Source organism: Equus przewalskii, chromosome 14 (assembly GCF_037783145.1).
Source record: "Equus przewalskii isolate Varuska chromosome 14, EquPr2, whole genome shotgun sequence".
In the NCBI taxonomy this organism is placed as follows: domain Eukaryota; kingdom Metazoa; phylum Chordata; class Mammalia; order Perissodactyla; family Equidae; genus Equus; species Equus przewalskii.
Genome location: NC_091844.1, coordinates 34,491,954 through 34,514,663, shown reverse-complemented (window position 1 = coordinate 34,514,663; position 22,710 = coordinate 34,491,954). Strand labels below are relative to the sequence as shown.

The following is a 22,710-nucleotide window of genomic DNA, read 5'->3' as shown; positions in this document are numbered from 1 at the left end:
GCCAATTCAATTCAAATGCAACTGCAAAAAGAAACCAGCTTTTATCGCACATGCTCCCAGCTCAGATCCCGCTGCTGTTGTGCTGCTTTGGCACTTGTGAAAAAATAAATCCTGGGGAATCACTGGGTTGCAATAGGCTCCCGGTTAAACACAGGAAAGAAACAGCTGATGTCTGAATTTGCTAATTTCCGCTGATTCAGTTAGAGGCTGATGCAGGCAGCTAACGAGGGAAACATTCAGGTATGTGAATTAAGGTTTGGAAACAAAGTGTAGATTGTAATCAGTGCATCTTACATTAGGTTGGAATCATTGTTTAACGAGTGCTTCCCAAAGAAATTAGAAAAGAATCCCAAGCCTACACAAGCTTTCTGTATTCTTCCTTCTCGTTGACACAATATAACAAAAATACCCATCCCTTGCCTCTCTTTTAATCCTGGAATTTATAAGCAATGCTCAAGTGACCTTGTTCTCATGTGCAGTGGAAATAAAGCTGAAGTAGTTATCTTGTTTGTAAGGATGTGGAGCCCTGCGTAACAGAGAGGTGGTGTTATTGATCAAAGGTCACACAGTGAGTCACCGGTGCAATCACAAGGCAAATGGTCACATTCTCATCGCCTTGGCAGCAAATGTTTTGTTCTTCTAGGCTGGTCTATCTCCTTTAAACCCTCATCATATGCCCCTGCCTTCCGTTGCTGGTCTATTTCCAAGGAAAACACATACCACACGTGCACAACACCCATACCCACACCTGCCCTCCCATCCACACAGGCACACACCCCTTTACAGGTGAAAAATCATCCCAAAGAGTTCTAGCCCCCTGCCTATGCATCTCATCCACCCCCATCCATCCACCTATCCACCCTCCCTGGCAGTTGTAATCCAGTCCATCTAGGTTTGCCAGATTTAACAAACAAAATTGTAGGACACACAGTGAAATTTGAATTTCAGATAAACAACAAATCATTTTTAGTATAAACAAGTCTCATGCAATATTTAGGACATGGTTTTACTAAAACGTTATCCATTGTTTGTCTGAAATTCAAAGTTCACTGGATATCCTCTACTTTTATCTGGTAAACCTAATTCTATCACAAATATCTCTATCTTTTCTGTTTATGCTCTAATTCCATGATTCTTCCACCTACTTTTCTACCTTAACCCCTGACATTTCAGATTTCTGCTAAACATATTACGACCTGTTTTCCCAGTGTTTCTGAACCTGTCCAGAGCCGGAGATGACTGCAGAGATCTCCTCTGGAGCACTCAGTCTTGATTTCCAGCCTGACTCCACCATCTACTGGCCGTGCAACTTTGGGTAAGTGTCGCAATCTCTCTGCAGGTCAGTTTACTCCTCTGTAAAAATGAGAGTTCCAACAGTTCCTGTCTCATAGCCCTGTTGTAAGTATCAAAAGGCAAAATGCACAGTTCCTGGCACGTTGTATAAGCTCATTATGTGCCATTAAGTGTCAGCTAGAATTGTTGGGGTCTCTGCTCTTATGTTTACTGTCATTTTATAAGTAAAAACACAAAAGGCCAGAGCATCGAAGTGAATTGCTCATGTTTACTTAGTGACAGCCCTGCTAAGCCTTGAAGAGGTAGTGTCTGAGAGTCTGCTTCAAATATCAAATTCAATGTTTAAATTCAATATTTCAGATCTAGGTCATTTGAAGACCAATATGGTAGGCACCGTTAGTGACTTACCCAATTGCCATTCCCACTGCCTCATTTCTTCCTTCCTGGAAGACCCCAGGTTTAGGGGTGTCTCTGCCCAGTCCCTAAACATGTATGTTCAGGGAAATGATCTCCTTCCCATCCCAAGTAATGAATTGTTCGATGTGATTGGCTTTGGCATTGATATGTGACCCCTTCGTGGCCAATGGGACCAGAAGGGAAATACGCTAAGGTGCTTCTGGAAAAATTTTTCTTGCTAATAAAAGTATATACATGAGAAAAATGCTTTTCTCTTTCTGGATATAACATTGTCTAAACATAATTCTTGGAGTCAACTTGTGCAGAAAGGGAGAGCTCTCCAGTGCCCTGGAGATGGCAGAGTGGACGGAGGGAAAACACGTGTATCATTGGGGACTGTTGAGCTACTGAATTTCCTATACCGTCATGGCTCCAGATTTCCTATTTTGTGAAGTAATAACTCATTTTTCTATGTCAGCACTTTGGTCTACTACCTGTAACCAAGAGCATCATCAATGATACAAAACTCCAAACTCAGAGAAAAGTGATGGAGTGAAGGGTGTTCAGTGTCTGTTGGAGCTCTAAAACTACACATCTGCTCGGTATAATTTGGGGATACAATTTCAAACAAAAAGACTCTTTTTTACCTCAAACACTTGATTTCCTAAACTGTGAGCTATCAGCCTCCTGAGAAAGAGCTTCATCTGAACACATAACTTTAGCTCCCTAGGTAGCCATCCCTATGAGACTTTCTGGAAAGGGATTTCCCCCTAGGAAACTGCAAAGAAAACGGCTTCTTGCCCATGCAGGCTGCTTTTCATAGGCACATGGAAATCTAGGCTCTTTGGACAGCCCCGTGAACTTATCTCACTGAACTCCTTCTCCATTTAGATTCTCTCCCATGTGTTTATTTCACATCACACGTACATGCGTATATATGTGTTTTTTTTTATTACCAATGAACAAGTGTTTGTTGAATTTGTGCCCAGCTTTCTGTTAGGTCTTGTAGGCAACAAAAATACAGAGAGAAACTAACCTCAAAGTGACTATCTTCTCTTTGGGAAGATATTCTACTACTATTACTACTGATAATAATATAAGTCCATCAATTTAGAGTTTGAAAATGTTTTCAGGGACCAGCCAGGTGGCACCATGGTTAAGATCGCATGTTCTGCTTCTCGGCAGCCCGGGGTTCGCCGGTTCAGATCCTGGGTGCAGACATGGCACTGCTTGGCAAGAAGCCATGCTGTGGCAGGTGTCCCACATATAAAGTAGAGGAAGATGGTCATGGATGTTAGCTCAGGGCCAGTCTTCCTCAGCAAAAAGAGGAGGATTGGCAGTAGTTAGCTCAGGGCTAATCTTCCTCAAAAAAAAAAAAAAGTTTTCAAATACAGTATTTGTACCTGGAAGTACTTAAGAAGGGTTTAAATTTGACAGCATAACATAATACATGGAATAACAACATAAAAACAATGTATCTTGAGCTAAGATCTAAGGCATATACCAGTAATTATCAAATTTTACAGTGCATTAGAGTCACTTAGGAGAATCTGCTAAAAATTCAGATTCCTGGGTTCCATCCTTCACTAGGAATTTGATTCAGTAGGTCTGGAGTGGGGAAAAGAAATTTGTTTGTTTTTTAAAATGCGTGCGTATAATTCTGATGCAGATGGTCCACAGACCATGTACTAACGAAGACTTAAGCCATAATAATTGCGAATATTAGCCAGGAAGTGGTAAGTCCAGTGTTAGCTTAAGTGGTGGTTCTTAAAGGTGGTCCCTGAATCAGGAGTAGGGCATCCACTGGGAACTTACTAGAAATGTTCAAATTGTTGGATTTGCCCCAGACCTAAATCAGAAACTCTGGGTCTGAAGTCTAGCAATTTGTCTTTTAACAAGCCCTCTGGGTGGTTCTGATCCACATTAAAAGATTAAGAACCACTGACTTAGGGGGCTGGCCCTGTGGCCACATGGTTAATGTCACACACACTGGTTTCACCAGTTCGGACCCTGGGCGTGGACATGGCACTGTATCCAGGAAGTCTCCCTGGAGGAAGAAGAACTTGAGATATGCTTGGTAAAATTTGGATAGGATAAAAGAAGTGAGTCTGTCCTTCTCTGTCAGCTGTAACCTGAGCAAAGGCAGGGGAGGGGCATGAACACCGTGTATAAGGCTTTACGAGGAGCCTGGTGTGGCACAAGAGAATTCAAACTGAGGACTGCCTCATTGTGGTCACCTCCTGACTCTGGAATGGTATCATTTGCCTGTGTTTTAGGAGCCTTTTCTTGCAAGCAGGTGGCTTTTTGGCCACACCTTCAAATTTGGCCCAGACCAGTCACTCTGCCAAACCAGATATTGTGGGAGCTTCTTTGGAAGGCCTACGAGCCCCCTGGACAGCGCTTGTTCTGCCTCACCCTTCTCTAGCTAGAGATGATCAAATTGGGCACAAGGGCGGCAAGGGTAGCTTGGTAAAATCATCTTGTTTCTCCCTTTTGTGCTTCTTCCAGGAAGACGTTTGGAGTCAGACTCCAAAAGGGTTTGCACCATCAGGCAGATTGTCGATCTGTGCGGTTGAATTGCTGTTATTATTTCTACCACTACTCTCAAGAACCTCAGGGTTTCTCTGGTTGGACTCATTTCAACTACCGTCTTCTGTGGTGTTCCCTTTGGTCACTCCATCAAACAATTCTGGACTTTATGGGTATTGGGCAATGTCTCCTGTTGAGCTCCTTTTTAGAATTAGGGACCTTAGAAATGGGTCTTTGCCAGGGAGGAGAAATGGTACACTTCACAGGTTTGGTAGCAAGAGTTGGAGTACTCTTAATGAGGTCTTCAGAGCCTTAGTCTTGGCTGGGTTTTTCGGCCCTGTTGAGAGAAGTTGGGCCTTTCGGTGGGACCAGCTACCAGGACTGCTCTCGAACACGCGTTTCTCAGCAATAACACTCATGGAAGCTGAAGAGACCTGTTGCTTAAATTCAGGGTTTCTTGAGGCCTGAGAAGGGCATCTGGGAGGCAGCTGCTCTTCAGAACTCTTTTCCTCTGCCAGAGGGCTCTCCAATACTGAGGAGCTATCTTGCTGGTGTTTAGCTTTCCTCAAGGCCTGGGAAAGGTGTCTGGGAGACAACTGCACCTAGGAACTGCTCCACTTCTCAGGAGCACTCTCGGAACCTGAGGACATTTCTTGCTTGCCTTCAGGCCTCCGCCAGAGCTGGAAGGGCACCTTCGAGGCAGCAGCTTCTGAGAAATCACCTCTGCAATATCAGCGCCCTCTGAGCCCAGACTGTAGGCTTCAACAAAGATTTGGAAGGATGATTTGGAGACAGAACCCACATAAATCTACCTCTCAGGATCAGAGTTTTCTGAGTCTGAGATTTACTGTACTATAAACCTCATGAAAGATTGGGAAGGACCTATGGATGGCAATGTCTCCGTAAAAATGCACCCGACAAGAGCAGGACTCTCTGGACCTCAACAGATTTACTGGACTTTGTTTCTCGCCAAGGATGAAGCAGGACCTCTGGGAGGCAGCAGCACCATGGAAATGCACCTCATAATAACAGTGCTCTCTTCAGACGTCTCTGAAGGTATTCAGAGACTGGTTGCCAGACTTGAGGCCCCACCAACGGCTGGGAAGGGCATCTGGGAGGGAGAAGCTCCACACAAATGCCTCCCTTAATAGCAGTGCCCCCAATCTGAGGAGATTGGCAGGACGTTAGGCTTTGTCAAGGACTGGAGACAGTATTTGGGGGTCATTGGCTCCACAGAAATGCCCCTCCTGGTAGCAATGCCCACTGAACCTGACAACACTCGTCATTCAACACTAGACGTCACCGTGGGCTGAGAATGAAGTCTGGGAGAGAGCAGATCCCTGGAAATACTCCATGCACAGCAGCACTCTCTGAGCCTGAGGAGACTTGCTGCTCACCATCGGTCTCATCCGGGCCTGATGCCACCCTGCGGGGGAGGCAGTCTTCTTTGTAAGCACTGCTCTTTCAGCAGCATCCCAGCTTCACTCTGTGTCACACTCTTGGACGCTTACAGTTCAGTCAAGGATATAAAAGAGGCTGAGGAGTCTATGTTTGTCCAGCCATGAAATAGGCCAGTTAAGCTGAGGTCTAGAGAGAGAGGCACTCTCTCTTCCCTAAGAGGCACCCAGAGGACAGAATGGATAGGTTATAGCTGCTGCCACAGCTGCTGCCTCCTTCATCGCTTGTTTCTAAGATCACCTCCAGGACGGAATGCAGCCTTGGAATTCTGCTCCATATCCCCAGCACCACCTATGTTAGGACTGTCGCAGACTGAGGAACATTTTACTCCTTAGAGCAACATCCTGACATTAGTGTATGCACAACGAGTAATGAATTCAGAGTGCAAATTATTTATGTTTGTTAACAAATTATATATATTTTTTACAGTCAATTTATTTACCTATAGGTAGACTGTGTGATGTCTTATGAAAGCAAACCTATAATAATAACAGATGACTTGCTATGATACTATGATACTGGGACTCTTTTAAGAGCTTCTACATGAGTTATTGTTTTGAATTCTCAAAATAACCCTAGGGCAGACTTTTTCAGCCTTAGCGCTCTGCACATTTTGAGCCTGATCATGATTTGTTGTGGGGCTGTCCCGTGCACCGCATGATGTTGGGCAGCATTGCTGGCCTCTCCCCTCTGGATTCCAGCAACTCCCCCCGACCCTCAACCCCAGTGTGACAACCAAATATGCGTCCAGATGTTCCCAGATGTCCCTTGCAGGACAAAATTGCCTCCATTGATAACAACCACCCTAGAAGGAAGGCACACGTGCTAGCCCCTTTGTACAGGTGAGGAAACTGAGGCTTAAAGGGATCAAGTATTTGCCCAAATTCAGGCAGCTATCAAGGAAAAGACTCGGGATTTAAATCCTGTCTCTAGAGTCCTAGACTCTATAGAGTCTGAGCTCTCAGCCACCACTCTACATGTCGCAGAGTGATCATCTCTTTAAACTCATGGTCCTACCAAGTCGCTCAAGACACTTCCTGCAACCTCACAGTCTTTTGCTATTCATGGATAAGTGGAAGTTTTCGCATTTCCAAGGCCAAGATCACTGGAAGATTTAACATCTGTCATGCACCTCTAAACCTCCTTCAGAGAGGCTAGGAACTATGAAAACCTCTTTACCGTTGTTTCCACCCTGGATTGGGGGAAGCCTAACTTTGTCACACCCACAGAACATTTTTAGCAACCTGAATGAGGGGGTTGGCTTCGCTGTCACTGTGTTTATCGAGGTCACTGAACTGGTTTAATGGTTTAATGGTTTATGACTCACTTCCTAAGGCCTCAAATGCTTTTTATGCCACCGGTTCTGTAAGGATCAAGGAGTTGGCACTTGCCAAGCGCCTGAAGATCTTGAACACATTATTCTTCTGCAGGGTTTTTCCTTCATTTGCCAATCAGAAAGAACATAAATCTACTAGCTGAAACTAGTTACAGAACCAGTATGTAACAAGGCAAGGAGTTTCAGCTTTAGAAGGTGTTATCAAATACCATCCTTACTTGTCAACTTTGTGGAGCTCTAGAAAAAGGGGAAAAGTACACCCAGGTAGTGAATCCAAAATGGCGGCAGTCACTTGTTCCTTGTTCATGACCTTGTGGATTTTATTAGATGGATTACTGGCTTTCTGGGATTCTGTGCTTCTCAAAACAGACTTTTGTTTAGCCTCATTTTCTGGGTAATTGCATCAGTGGTATTGCTTCTATGCTCCAAAAGCATGCTATATCTAATTCTCATCATCCCAGTTTAGTAAACGGTTTGTACTTGTTATTTCAAACCCATTTTCCCACCAGCCTACCCTTACCAATGCTTTATTCATTATAGCTCATTAGTTAAATGTGTGCATTACCTCATCAAGCTTGTCTTTATCACAAACTGGCAAGATATGTCATTGTCATTGATAAGCTGGCAAGTAGGGACTTACAAAAACCCTCCAGATCACAGATCCAGGCCCTGCATTTGCTTTTAAAATTCTTCTTATCCCACCTATAATGTGATAGCCTTGATAGCAAGACTAAACAATTTTGTTGAAACCCCCCAGTCAACCAACTCTGACCAGTGACTTTTGCTTGAAATGTATTTGTGCTTATTTAGCAAATGTTATATTAACTCTTTAGGGTTAGGAATTTGGTTTAAACTCTTTAGGGTTAAGAATTTGGTTTAAATTTTCTGAGATATTTTTAACCAGTTTGATAAATGTGTGAGTGATTAATGGAGAGGGATGTGGGGAAAGAAACAGGAAAAACAGAGACCAAGCTTGTTTTGGCCTTGACAACTCTATTTCTCAACCCTCCGGACATTCATCTCTTGACTCCACGATGTCCTTTGCGGCCTCCCTGCTACTTACCTTCAGCCCACATGTTGCCGTATTTCATAAGAGCCAGCAAACAGCATGTGTAGGCTTAACAGGTGAAGCACTGTACTCTGATGACCAGTGTCCTGGTGACACACGGCAGGATCCAGCCTCCCATTGTTGAAGTGGGATCTCCACTCCAACTTGACCCAGCCAGGACTGCTCCTCCCGTTAGTGATTTACAAACCATGGGAAAAATCCAGTGCTTCTCATTCCGTGTAATGCTTCAAGGAGAAGTCTTTGACTGAGGAGAATTATGTGTTGTCTTTTATGAATAAACAAACATAAGGGGCCAGTCCCAGGTCTGACGGGATGTCAGCAAAGGCCCTCAGTAGGAAGGATTTATAATAAGCTGGCAGGAAAATGCATGGGGCTGTTAGTTTGAGTCTCAGCCCTGTACGTTCTTCTTTTTTCCTATTCCAAGCAGGTAGCCAGGCCTTTCTGCTCTGCTGACTCAGGGAGATTTCTGTTGCCAGCAGAGATCAGAAGCTACTTTAAGAAAACTCCTTCCCATGTTTGGTTTTCTACCAAGCCTGACCTGCTTGTGGCTGTTATGCGGTGGAAAGAGGACACTGAAGATCAGGAGAGCAAAATGGAAAAGACTCTGCCCCCAGCCCAGCCCAGGTTGAGAAGCAGACACTTTCTGTAAGAAGTAGGACCTATGCCTCACTCTTCAGGAGTGTCCCCCACAGGTGGCAGGGCCTCTAGACTTGCTTCCTTGGGAGGAAGTGAACTGTTGTAACGAAGGAGATAAAGTACTGTGATGAACAGCATGGGCTCTGAAGCCAGCACGTCTTGGTTAAAATTCCAGTCCGCCATTGTAGAGCCGCTGGGCCTTGTTCTACCTGGTTCTCTGTGCCTCGGTTTACTTATCTGTGAAAGAGCAATAATAATACATTAATCTCATAGAATGCATGTGAGGATTAAATGTGTTAATTCATGGAAGATGCTTAGAACAACACCTGGCACATAGTAAGCCCTCTATAAATATCAACTACTGCTCTTCATGTTTGAAATAATAGCTAACCTCATGGACAAGTTTGGCATAAAATCAGCAGAAGCTCTGCCTTCAGGGGCCCTCACATACTTGGACAGGGAGGGTACTATGGCTACCATATTGGGCTGAAGACAAGACAGCCCTTTCCTCATTTTCTGGGTCCCGTATCAGCTTCCAGGATTCAGGAGAAACAGTCCCCTAGCCCACATAATCCTGAGTTTGAATTTTCCAGCAATCCTGCAGAATGGAGCAATAAATTGGATATTCAGTAATTTAAAAGAAATAAAAAGGAATGTGATGTGCCTTGCACATTTGAGTTTTAGTGCAAATTTCTCACCTATCCACTAAAAATGGGCTACCTGCGTACTCTCTCTTCATACAAAGCAAATTCCAGGTATCACTGAAGACATTTATTGGCGTAGTCAACCTAATTACAGAGAAATCTGATAATCCAGAGTAACGCAATCCAGGAGACAGGCTTCAGTGGAAGAAAGAAGCTTTTTTCTAGGAAAGAGATGCCCAGGTGTGAGATAGGGAATAAGGGTCATTCACAATGGTGTTAACATGAAAGGACAATCTCTTCAACAACTGATGCTGGGAAAACTAGATATCCACATGCAAAAGAAGAAAGTCAGAGCTTTATTTTACACCATATTCAAAATATTAACTCAAAATGGATTAAAAACCTAATGTAAGACCCAAAGCTATAAAACTCCTAGAAGCAAACATTGGAGAAAAGCTCCGTGGCATTGGATGTGACAATGATTTCAAAAGCACAGGCAGCAAAAGCACAATTAGACAAATGGGACTACATCAAAATTGAAAACTTCTGTGCATCAAAGGACACTATCAACAGAGTGAAAACACAACCTGCAGAATGAGGCAAAATATTGCAAATCATGTATCTGATAAGGGATTAATATCTAGAATATGTAAATAATTCCTCCCACTCAACAACAAAATAACAACCTGATTAAACTGAGCCAAGGACTTGAATAGACATTTCTCCAAAAAAGATATACAAATGGCCATCAAGCACATAAAAAGATGCTCCACATCACTATCATTGCTAAAATGCAAATCAAAATTATGAGGTACCATCTTACACCCATTAGGATTACTACTATCAAAAAAACAGAAAATAACAAGAGTTGGTGAGGATATGGAAAAACCAGAACCTTTCTGTGCTGTTGGTGGGATTGTAAAGTAATGCAACCACTTTGGAAAACAGAATGACCATTCCTCACAAAGATAAAAATAGAACTACCATATGATCTAGCAATCCCACTTATGAGTATAAGTGCATGAAAAAGTTGGAAGTAGGGTCTGGAAGAGATATTTGCTTAGCCATGTTCATAGCAACATTATTCACAATAGCCAAGAGGTAGAAATAACCCAAATATAGATCAACAGATTAACAGATAAGCAAAATGGGGCATATACATAAAATAGAATATTATTCATTCTTACAAAAGAAGGAAATCTTGTCACATGCTCAGTATGGATGAACTTTGAGGACATTATGCTAGGTGAAATAATCCAGTCACACAAAGATAAATTCTGTGTGATTCCACTTGTATAAGTTACGTAGAGGAGTCAAATTCAGAGACAGAAAGTATGATGATGGCTACCAGGGGATGCAGGGAGGAGAGAATGAGGATTTGTTTAACGAGTATAGATTTGCAGGATGAAAAACTTCTGGTGATCTGTTTCACAACAACATGAACATACTTCACACTACTGAACAGTACACTTAAAAATAGTTAAGGTGGTTAAAACGACAACAACAACAAAAACAAAACAGAGGAGAGCCCAATTCTATGAGTCAGGGCACCTAAGGGTTCTCTAGGCAAGTGAGGTCTCTCACTGCAGTGATAAGGTCACAGAAGCAGGCCAAACACTAGAGCAGAGACTACTGACTTTCTTTCTGGCTCTTTCATGATGTCCATGAGGTGTGTGCGGCTTGTGTGCAGAGCCTTATTCAGAAAATGTTGCAGGTTGTGCTCCCTGGAAGCAGACTCTGTGAGGATGAAGACAGTGCACAGGAAGTTTAGTAGGGGTCAGGATACACTTGAGATCTGAGCCTAACTTTATTCCGCCCTACCTGCCCCGCCCTCCATAGTCGTTGATTGAGGGCTCCTCTAGGAAGGGGTGTGCATCCATCAGTTGGCTCTGATCTTCAGCAGAGGTAGCTTCAGGAGAGAGTTGCCAGTGGAGAGCTGTCAGTGAACAACCTTCCCTTCTGCATCACCCAGAAATCATGGCCGAAACAACAGCCATTGCCTAGACCACGTGTTTAGTGATTATAGCTGAGGCGAAGGGAGGGAAATTGTAGGTACAAGGGGTGCTCTTACATCAGGAGGAAGCGGCACTGCACAACTAATGTAAAGGCCAGCCGGAAGTTCCATGCATGAGAACATCCAACCTTCCTTCCTCCCTTGGTCCCTCCCTGCATCCTTCCTTCCTCCTTCCTTCCTCCCTCCCATCTTTCCTCTTTCCCACATCCCTTCCTGCTGGCCCTATCTCCCTCCTTTTATCTTCCCTTTCTTCTATAATCTTTGTTTAGAAACTAAATGGCATTCATCTCTTAACCAGTCTTCCTACTTGTACACAATCATGATGGATGTAGACCTTTGCAGGAATTAAATGAGGTCTAGACATGTAGCTTGCCTCACACGGACTGTCAGTCCCACTGGCCCAGAGTGGTGGCTTGATAATTATTTTTTAACTAGACAATAGAGTTATATAGACAATGTGGCTAAATCTAGAAGTCACTAATGTTTGTTATTTACTAAATTTAGGTAGATACCCTCTAACTAACTGGTTAGTGGATAATTAACAACTCATTAATTTACTTAGAATGGTGAAACGGGTTCTGTATAGATTGCCTGAGCCATCCTCCTCTTTCCCCTGAGACAGTCCCATTTCCTGATGAGATGAATTCAAACAAGCCCATCTTCACCTTTACTTTAGCAGTAACTTTTTCTTAAGAACTTAAAGGGAGATTTCAGAGGTTTATTCAAACTTTATGCCTGAAGCCATAAAATTAAAAAGATACAGCCTTATGGGCTACAAGTTAAATAACTGAAAGGAATAAACATCATACGTAATTTCTCATTTATTAACTAACATAACAAAATCAAATGTAGATATTAGCAAACATCCAAGTAAATCATAATTTTCATCTCTATGATAGCACTTCATGTACCTAGGCATACTGTAGGCTCTGACATTTGGAGTTATGGCACTGATATTTTTCTTTTATTTACAATAAAATAAAAGGAAGATATTTCTAGAACTGCTAATATGTGACTCTCAGTTTTTCCTATTTTTATGCATAATCCAGGGTCTGGCCCTTTGGCCAAGTGGTTAATTTCATGTGCCCCGCTTTTACCTTTGGGGTTTTAGTTTGACTTAATGACATAGGCATAATCTTGTATACTCTTTACTAGTGTATCTCTAAAACCGTTGACTTCCCTCTAGTACCTGTAAGAGCCCAGTTGGGAAAATTGACTTGCAGCATTCTCGTGAAAAAGAAAACATGAAAAGAAAAACATACACACACACACATGTTTGTATGTGTGTGTCTGTGTGCACATGTGTGTGTATACACGCACACACAGTTTTTGGAAGTTGGGATCATACACAGGGAAGGTCTTGGATTTCCCTTGAACCATAACGAGAACAGCCTCTGTCCAGGTTTCACGACGTCCACGAGCAGGGCTGCTGAGCTTCCCACCACTTGCTTCAAGTCTCTAACAAAAGTCTTGGCAACTTGCTGTTGGAGTTTCTCAAAGCCCCAGCAGTTCTTTCTTGCTTTTAATGAAATTCCTTTCTATTTCTCCAGGTATGACTCCCCTTGGACCGGCAGGGCATATTTTCTCCTTGAGTTAGGACAGCTTATGACAAATAATGATGAGGAATCAATAGACAGGAGGGAAATATTGGGTGAGAGGCTGAATGAATCTCTGAGATAAATTATTGACCATAGGCATGGCCAGTTCTCCTTTCACTTCTATGTTCGTATTCCATCTCACTAACAACCTGAAAGAAAATCAAATATTTTGTTTGGGGGCTTCACTAATATCAGCAACTTTTACTATCTTAATGGCATTTTTATTGATCTCAGCTTTAATGGGAGCTGTATATATTTGATGTTGGTCATTTAAAGTAGAGGTGAGTAATAGACTTCCCCACTGAGGATCATAAAGCAGCTCCTTGTCTGGCAAGCACGGGAAGCAAATAGAAGACAGCATTTAATCTACTGTTCTACTGCAGTTATCAGAGACTGAGATGAAAAAAAAATTAAAATGTAAAGGTTGGAGCTTCCCCACCCCCTTGCTCCCCCTGCCACCCATTTCCTACTCCCCTTCACCCCTCCCCATGCTGACTCCCGGGCACACTGGTCATCAGCAGACTAACAACAAAAGGCCATTGGCGCAATGACCTTGGCTGTGGCATCACGCACTGGAGGAAAGAAATGAAGCCATTAGACTGAGGCAGGAGAACAGGTTATAAATCAAGCCATTTCCAATAAGCTGCCGTAATGGCCATCCATCATTGCCAGCCCGGCACACAGCAGACCATGGAGACACTGGAGCTGCTAAAGCTGAGACATAAACAATAATAATCCGGGCTTGATGTTTCAGCCCTTCAGGAAATTTAGGGACATTTGCTTTTCTTTTGTTTGTCAGAGGTGATATTTAAAGCATGAGATGTAATAAATAGAGGATAGGTGGCACATTGGTACAGTTTACAAGCATTGCATTCTGGGTTTGATTAAAGGAAGAATAAAAAGTTGAATTCCAAAAATAGCCACTGCTTCTGGAATAAAAGAGCAGACCCTCCAAACAAATAAACAAAACATCACAATCTCCATGGAATGATGGCTAGATGTTTTTGGAACAGGTTGATAGGTCTCATTGCTTTGAGAATTATTGCAATTTATGTTATTGGAGCAAAACACAATACTGGATCATGGTTTTGCTTGTATAAGAAAGAAAGAGAACTGAGCAAGTGATTCAAATTTGTATTTGTAGCCAGGTTACAAGTGGTTAATTGGAAATAGGCATGTAGAAGTTGTGCTCTTTAATGATATCATACCACTCACTTATTCATTTCCAGTGGACAATTCACTATGGCATATGACCTTATGACAAACATTTCAAAACAATGTTGTCAACATTTTAAGTGCACTCAAGATTGTTTACTGTGGTTATGGGCCAAAAATTGCCAGGCAAAGAAATAGCTGTTCTAGTATGTCTGAGTTTTTCTGAAAGTCTTTAAAATGATTTCCTCAGGTTATTAAGATTTTATTTCAAAGCTGTGCCCATCAGATATCACCATCCAGTATGTCTTTCCAGATTTCTCGTTTCTATTCCATAATGCATGCCCATCTCTATCTTGATTTCATTATGCAAAATATCCAGTCCATATTTTTTGTTATATGATATTCTCCACTGCAAATAATAACACCAGTTTTCAAAAATATATTTCAGATCATTAAAGCAGGTAAAGGAGTTGGATGATCTTAGAATTCACAAGATGACCCTTATGGATTACGATGCTATTTCAGACCCCTTGGTAATGTATTAGAGTGAACTTGTCTCGTACCAAAAGCCAAGAGCAATTAAAGTAAGCATAACTGAGAGACATGTTGTGACAACAACAGAGTGTTCCAAAGGGCAATTCTTGGAAATATATGGGGGAACTGCAACTTTGCTATCAAATCAGTCATTGTACTTTTAAAGTTTCAAATGTGCGCATGTCTTGTAGGATGTTTGTGCAATAGTTACAGTGCAACTACGTGAAGAAAGTTAAATAAAGTCCGATCAAATAGTGTAGTAATTGAGGTGGAAATATGTGATATATAGAAATTGCAGTGAATTTCATCAGAAATAAATCAGTTACAGCCAGTTGAGGCGATCAGTCTCATTTACCTTCTTTTCTAAACTAAAGAGCCATAAAAAAGGAAAACGTACACCTAGCTTCTTATACTTTGATGAGCCACTAGTATGAAAATAGAATATTTTAATTATATTTTCAGAACTGAGTAGGATAAGGTGATGTGCTCGACAGCAGATCAATGCAGGCAATAACCATTTTTCTTTCTCGTTGAAAAATAGGACTGCTCATCGAATGTTTGAGAACTGATTAAAATAGCTGAAGATGCTTAAGCAGATACATTTAAACATGTAACATATTTTGATTTCAACTACGCCTGGGACAATTGTCCAGAATGAGTCCATTCTTTCTGACAATTTTTAAGACAAGATTTTTCTTAAAAGAAAGGATGCCTTTTGGTTTCCTTGTCAGGAAGGCAGAATCTGTCCATCTATTAGAAAGAGGAACTGGAGATGAATTTTTTTCCCCTTATGTTTGTGGCATCTATCAAATTTGGCCCCTCAGCTGAATGGGGAAGTCTAACTGGGTTTGTCCCAGACTTCTCAGGAAAGTTGGCATAAATTTCTAACAGTTTGTCTAAATATTCCTATCATGAAGCATCTGAAGATGTTTTAATACAAACGTAATAGATTTGTTTTCTCATGAGCTGCTATTTAAATAGTCATTTATAATAAATATTTATGTGTGTATAAATAAAATATTAATTGCCTGAAATGACATTTTAATGTGGTACTATCAGTGAAATGCTGCATGGCACAAGGCTGCCTCACAAAATATTTTGGAAGTTCTGACTCTACATCGGTACCACCAAGGTGGCGTAAGGGACAGGTATAGCTTTGGGTGTGTTTCGAGGGCTACTTTTGGACAGAAGCAAAACCCCTCCAGATGGTGGGATTGTTAGAAATGCCATACCATGAGCAAGTCAACAATCTCCCTCCTTTTCCTTCTGCATAGAAACTACTAGAAATGAAAACATCTAGACTGTGACTAATGCTTTACATGATGGACGATTCCATTGTTCCCTCTCAGGCACTGGTTCCACGGCCTCTAGTCTCTGGCCTTCTGGATGAGAGAACTTTCGGGAGGAAAAGGCCAGAGGCTTGACTGATATCCAGGCTGCTCCCAGCTTGTGCAACTAGCTGTCTTGTGCCAAGGCCAGATTGCATTACGAAATGGTAGATAAGGAGAAAGGAAGAAAAGACTGTAAACAGCCTCTGCTAAGTTTTGTTCTGGATAAGAAAGAAAGAAAAAAAGCTTTAAAAAAGCTAATGAAAGCCTGTTGACATTTTTTTTTGAACTAAATATCTGTCTGTTATTCACCTGCCCAGGAGCAAATGGAACCTCTATGGGCCTCAAAATCTCCATCTGTGAACTATGAAAATGAGTACGTGCTATTTACATATTTTTTTAGGGACACTAATGAGAGCAACAGTTTATTTTTATTTATTCATTAATTGATTCAATTCATAAACTTCCACCATCTGCTACAAAGATTCAATTAACTAATTGTTATATCCCAGTCTGCAAGTATAATATATTATAAAAGTGCTAAAATGGTAGAGGCAGCAGGGTACATGAGCAAGGTTGGGTGGTTTTTTTTTTGGAAGAATATATCACACTTTTACTTTGCACTTATCTTCGAGCAAATTTGAATTTTGTGAATCTTCTATGTTATGTAAAGGGAAGTCTACCCAGTGGGCAATGACAGACTTTGATTATTGGCTTAGCTTTACTGTGTACCATCTGGTGCCCTGAATGAATTTTCTAGTATCTTTGAGCCTTGGTTTCTGCATTTATAAAATGAAGATGTTGGATTAGATGCTGATCCTGGTAGGAATGTTAATAATATCTTACAGATATTTAATTTTTTATTATTTAAAAAGTTCTTTTTGGTTATAATATTTAACTTGCATTCATACCACTAGTGGGTGACAGGTCAAGGATTGAAATCTAGGCATTCTCCTTTTTTTTTTTAACTTTCAGGTAATGTTGCTTTTCTAATAATAAAGCAGGTCCCAACTGCAGATTTTCTAAGTAGGTGGTTTCCAAAAACTCTTTCAGCTCAAAACTTCTGTTATTTCTATCATTTCTAATTGTTTCTTTTGTCCTTTGACCATTTCTGCAGCAGAGTGCTCTGAAAGGCTTTCCTGTTTCTGTCTGTCATTGAAAGGTTTCTCTTTTCCACTCTAAACGTAACAGCATTTGTTGTCAGGGATGCAATTCAGTTGATGATATGGGTCTCCAAGAAAGACAATGTAGAAAAGGCAGAAATGTGCAGTGTCAATTTGACGTCAACGATGTTATGGTTGAGAATGTTGGCATTATGAGTACTTGAAAATGTACGTGGCTGCTGCTAAACCTTATTATTTACAACTCATTTCTTATGAGTCGAGTCCCAGTATTCAACATGCAATCTGCCAATTGCATTGTATCAAGTTTCATAAAAGAAGGCAGTAAACATACAGAGACCTGTTGCATGGTCCCCTAGAAACCAATCCTCTGCATAGTGCTCTATGAAATTCTGTTTTGATTAGGTTGTTGCATCTGGGACAGAACTGCAAATAGTGTTTGGCAGAGGAAAAATGCAGACCTGTATAATGCTGAGATTAAAGTCTGTCCAATAATACAAGCATGTCAGTTGGGACAGGTCCTGTATTTATAGCAGAAAGGCCACTGAGTGAGAATTCATCACACAGGTTCAAGGGAGGTAGTGTCAATTACTTTGGGAACTTTTGTGATAACACTGGATGGACCACTGAGAAAGCGCCATATTTAATCTATTTCCTGCTTAAGTGGACAAAGAAACAGTAAATACAATAGGAAATAATCCTACTTGGGCAGAAGGCAGAGAGGAGGAAGATGGGCAAAAATGACCTCATGCTGCAGATCTTCTACACTTATTTTTATGATCCTATGATGTGAGAGTCTAATTAATAGGGTGACTTCTCGGAGTATTTCATGCTCTGTGCCTTACGTAACTCTTTCAGGTGGCAAATTATATGGCTTAAACTGCCATGCAGAAAGAGAAAGTAAGAAGTGAGGGAGTGAAAGTAATGGGTTCTTGAATTAATGAGTTTGATCAGGGGCACATCCTTGGTAGGGGATCAAGCTCTGATATCTTATGTATTTTTTTATCCTACAGCAGAGTGACTTTTCTATTAATTAGTTTCTTGGTCAAGCACCGCGTGATTGTGTGGCTATAAGAGAAAGAGAATGAAAAGCCATGTGTGAAATAATCACGTGCTAAAAGGAGATTCACTAAATTTGCCTATACCGTGTATGAGGCTCTTTGTAACAGGTCGGATTATCCCTCAGATTTACAGATCTAATAAGCATAATTGACAGATCCTGCATGTGACCACAGGTGGGAACAGCTGGTGGGTACTTGCCAAGAGCAACACATTTAACCAGCTGCCAGTGGAGCTTGCCAAAGCAGGGTCACCATGGAGCAGCTGGTCTTGTGGATGTGAAGCTAAAAATCTGTCACTAGTACTTCCCGATTGTCACCAGCTAACTAATATTCCAGTAGGTCCTAACTTAAGAGGAGGGAGGGGCGTAGGAAAGTTCACACATCATTTCTGAGCATGAGCATGTCCAGAAAATGTCTTCAGCCTCCAAGAGGGCTGTTTCTTTGACTGTGGAGATGCACCTGCCACAGCGATCACCATCAGCATCAATCTGATCTTCTTAGCTGTGGTTTCTTGTACAAGGATGTGCCATCTAATTACAAGAGAAACTCCAGAGGTGATGCTTTTGTCAACAAGAGAAATCTGGAGACCTCCAAAGTGATGATTTGCCCTTGTGGACTGTAATTGTGGTTCTTTGAAAGGAGTTAGATTTTCCGGGTGTAAATAATTAGCTTAAACCTCAATGTGATATGGCATAAGGGTAAGATCTATGCTTGCTGCAGGGAAACAGAAAATAACCTCACATAGCACACATCCATTGTACGTTTCATATCTCATCCTCCTTACCACTTCCTCCTGCTTTTGGCTTTCTCTCCTACAGCTTCATAATATAGTTATTCCAGCCCAGTGTGACCCAATTGATGATTGAAATAAAACATGGAATCTGTGTGCTTCATTAATAAGATGTCTTGTTTTCTACTAATGACCAATAAACATCATGAGACACATCATATAACACATCCCTTGTTTCTTTGTGACCGAGACAGAGCTTCCCTTTACTTTATAGGAATTCACAGAAACTAATCTATTCTGGCCTCTTTTATGGCCAATTATTTTGATATAATATAATACAAGGGCAGAGAGCTGGCAATCTCTCTATGCCAGTTGTATTTAAAACATAACCCTGGTTTGGTCCCCAGTGTGACGATTTCTTAGATGCCATGAAGCCATTGTTTCAGAAGGCTATATAATACTGACCTAACAATAATACTAATAGGCCATTGTATCCATTTTTAAGTTGTACTCCTCTCTCTTTCTTGCATATCTGCCCTTTCTGCTTGGATTATAGACTGGGTTTTTTAAACCTAATTCCAGACATCCTGAAAAACTTCATTTCCTGCTACTCCTCCACGCATTAGGCAAAAGTTACACAGGATTCCTCAAATACTGCAGCAGATGCTGGTAATTGTCCCTTGCTATACATGCTTCTCTACCTCCTTTCCATAACAAAATCCCTTGGATTTTAACTGGCTATGGGTTCAGTTAGAAACTACATCTCCCAGGCTTCCTTGAAATTTGATGTTATTAAGTTCAGTAAATGGGATGGGAATGGAAGTGATGTACAACTTCTAGGTCATGATGTGAAAAGAGGAAATTGATTGTGTTCCATGTCTCTTCCTCCTTTCCTATGGGCTGGAACACAGCCCCAGTACTGGTGAATGCTGGCAAATGGCAAAGAAAGAAAGAAGGAATCTGAAACCCTGCTGACCTCATGGAGCAGAGCTGTCTACTGGCTCCAGACTGCCCGCCTACAACTGGACAGAGAAATAAATACACTGCTGTCTTGTTTGAATCACTCTATATTTCAGCCTCTTTATTACAACAGCTTAGCTTTATACCCTAATATATACCTTCCTCTTTCCGGTCTCCATATCTTTGTTTCTGCCATTCTTTCTTCAGGAAATGTCCTTAACTATCTAGTGACCATCTACTTACATTTGTAGGTCCAGATCAGGCGATTCTCCCTCGACTCTGCCATGTGAGTGCAGAATTTTTCACAGCTTTGTCTGTGCTCTTATTAAGTTCTTATCACAGTGGATTGTGCAGAGCGTGCTGTGTAATGTCTTTGCGGTTAGGCTGTTGGGTTTCTCAAGATGAAGGGAGATGTCTTTCTATACCAGAACCTGGGCCCTCCATAAATATTTGTTGGAAGAATAACTGCCATAATATCAATAATAATAATAGTAATAATATACTGTAGTCATTTTTAAGTTATACACTTCCATGGATTTCATATGCTACTTTTAAATAACTTTAAAAGTCAATGTGCACTTCTGGGTATATACACAAGGAAAATGAAATCAGTATCTTGAAGAGATATCTGCATTTCCATGTTCATTGCAGCATTATTTACAATAGCCAAGATATGGAAACAACCTATGTACCCATCGACAGATGAATTAAAAGAATGTGAGATATATGTATGTATGTAAACACACACAATGGAATATTATTCGCCTTTAAAATAGAAGGAAATTTTGTCATCTGCAATAACATGGATGAAGCTGGAGGACATTTTGCTAAGTGAAATAAGCCAGATACAGAAAGATAAATACTGCATGCTCTCGCTTATATGTGGACTCTAAAAAAGTCGAACTCCTAGAAGCAGAGAGTGGAATGGTGGTTACCAGGCCTTTGAGAGTGGGGGAAATCGGGAGGTGTTGGTCAAAGGGTACTAAGTTTCAGTTATGCAGCATGAATAAATTCTGGGGATCTAATGTACAGCATTGTAACTATAGTTGATAATACTGTATTGTATACTTGAAATTTGCTGAGTAGATTCTAATTGTTCTCACTAAAAACATGATGACTCTGTGTGAGATAACGGATATGTTAATTGACTTGATTGTGGCGATCATTTCACAATGTATATGTAAATCAAACATCACATTGTATACCTTAAATATATACAATTTTTATTTGTCAACTATACCTCAAAGCTGGGGAAAAAAGTTAGTGTGCTAATCATCATCTAGAATACTTTAGGAAAGCTCCATAACTTTTTATACTATTTCGTAAAATGAGGCAGTTGGGTTAGATTGGAGGCTACAGCTGGCAGTTGTGGATGAATTTCTGGGTTTTGGTTTGTTGGTTTGTTTTTTGGCCCATACTCTGGTTCTCAGTGAAATACATGTACTCCCTTGGACGTCATTTCCAGGTATCCCAGGCTAGTTGTCAGATGTCTATACTCTTCTCTTGCACATCAAAGACTATCATAGAGGTCTTCTGGAGAGATTTATGGTTTCTCTAGTTATGGTACACTTGCTGGGAGGGCAGTGGACGTGGGATTTCAGAGAAAGAGTGAAGATGAAGGGATAGCTGTGAAACAGACTGCTTTGAATAGACGATATCAGTGTGTACAGTAAGTCCTTGCTGGCCATATGGATGGACAAGTTCTAGCTGTAGAGTATTCCGAAATGGAAGTTCTTGTGTAGAGCTTGTTGATACATTCATTCCTCTAGCCTTTCTCCTGTGCATGACAGGCAGTACAGGGCTGGATATGGCTGTGCAGAATTGGAAAACACTTTCCAGAGCTGGAATTTGACATGGGCTGTAGTTAGAGCTAGTGGGTGCTAGGGAGCCTCAGAGATGAAAGAATTTCTTTATAAGCACAATGATGGCAGTGAAAATGGAACAGCCAATGCCGGACATAATGAGGTGTCCCTTCCCACATGAATGGGGTTGTGACTGCAGGAGGGAACACATCCATATAGTGGTGATGTGTCAAAGAAATGCTATGTAGTTATAAGCAGTGATCTTTATGGCTTCTAGGCTAATTCATGTTCTGGAAACAGATATTAAAGGTGACCAGTGATGTTGAGGGCACACCAAGGTCCTAAGGAACACATCAAGACTTGAGTGGACTGCACTGCAGTGGGCTACTGGGATGATTTACAACAGAGTGTATGCCTCTTTTGCTGAGATATGGAGTCACTTTGGTGTATTGAATGTCCTCTGGGAGTTCTAGAACCTACCACTGCTGAAAACAGACATCTATCTGCTGCTCAGTCAAGTTTGGCTTAGTTAGCTGCAGCTATTGTGTGTTGGTGATAAAGTTTTTGGCACAGAAGCTTTCTCAAGCGGGGCAGCCTCTGCCAGCTTGTGTGAGGGCTTCTTCCCTATGATTCTGCTCCCTAAAGTATAGATAAGGTAGAAGTAGAGCTAAGGGAAGTGATAGCCTTTCAACTGCATGCTCGCCTCACCGGTGTGAGCTTAGCTTCTAATTTTGACTCAGCTGCTTCTGGCTATAGAGTGAGCCTTATCTTTTCAGGTGAGTGGGATTCTGTGAAGCAGTGACTCCAAGCCTTAATTTTTGTCAATTCAAGCTTCATTGACTATTTGTAAATGACCAATAAGGTCCTTGATTTCTAATAGAACCTGGTTCTTGGGGAAGTTAGTACAGAGCTGAGTTGTCCCTGTTAAAAATCTCTAGTGAAATAATGGCCCATGGTAGTGTTGGAGAGCTCAAGGATGTAAGATTGAGTTGAAGGAGGTTTGAGGTAGACCTGGACCTTCAAAGGTTAGGATGCCCCAGCCATAG

General features: G+C 41.3%; 1 long non-coding RNA gene across 4 annotated transcripts in view; it reads left to right on the top strand.

Annotated features, from left to right (window-relative positions):
• The first annotated feature begins 653 nt into the window (after window positions 1-653).
• LOC139075744 (uncharacterized) overlaps window positions 654-22,710 on the top strand; it is a 116,131-nt gene continuing 94,074 nt past the window's right edge. Inside the window, exons 1-3 of one of the 4 annotated variants that reach the window (XR_011526496.1) lie at window positions 654-786; window positions 1,209-1,315; window positions 19,814-19,942. This is a non-coding gene — a long non-coding RNA (uncharacterized lncRNA). Of the gene's footprint in view, window positions 787-816; window positions 893-1,208; window positions 1,316-19,813; window positions 19,943-22,710 lie in introns of those variants that run through there. The other 3 variants (XR_011526497.1, XR_011526495.1, XR_011526498.1) reach the window with 3 other exon arrangements.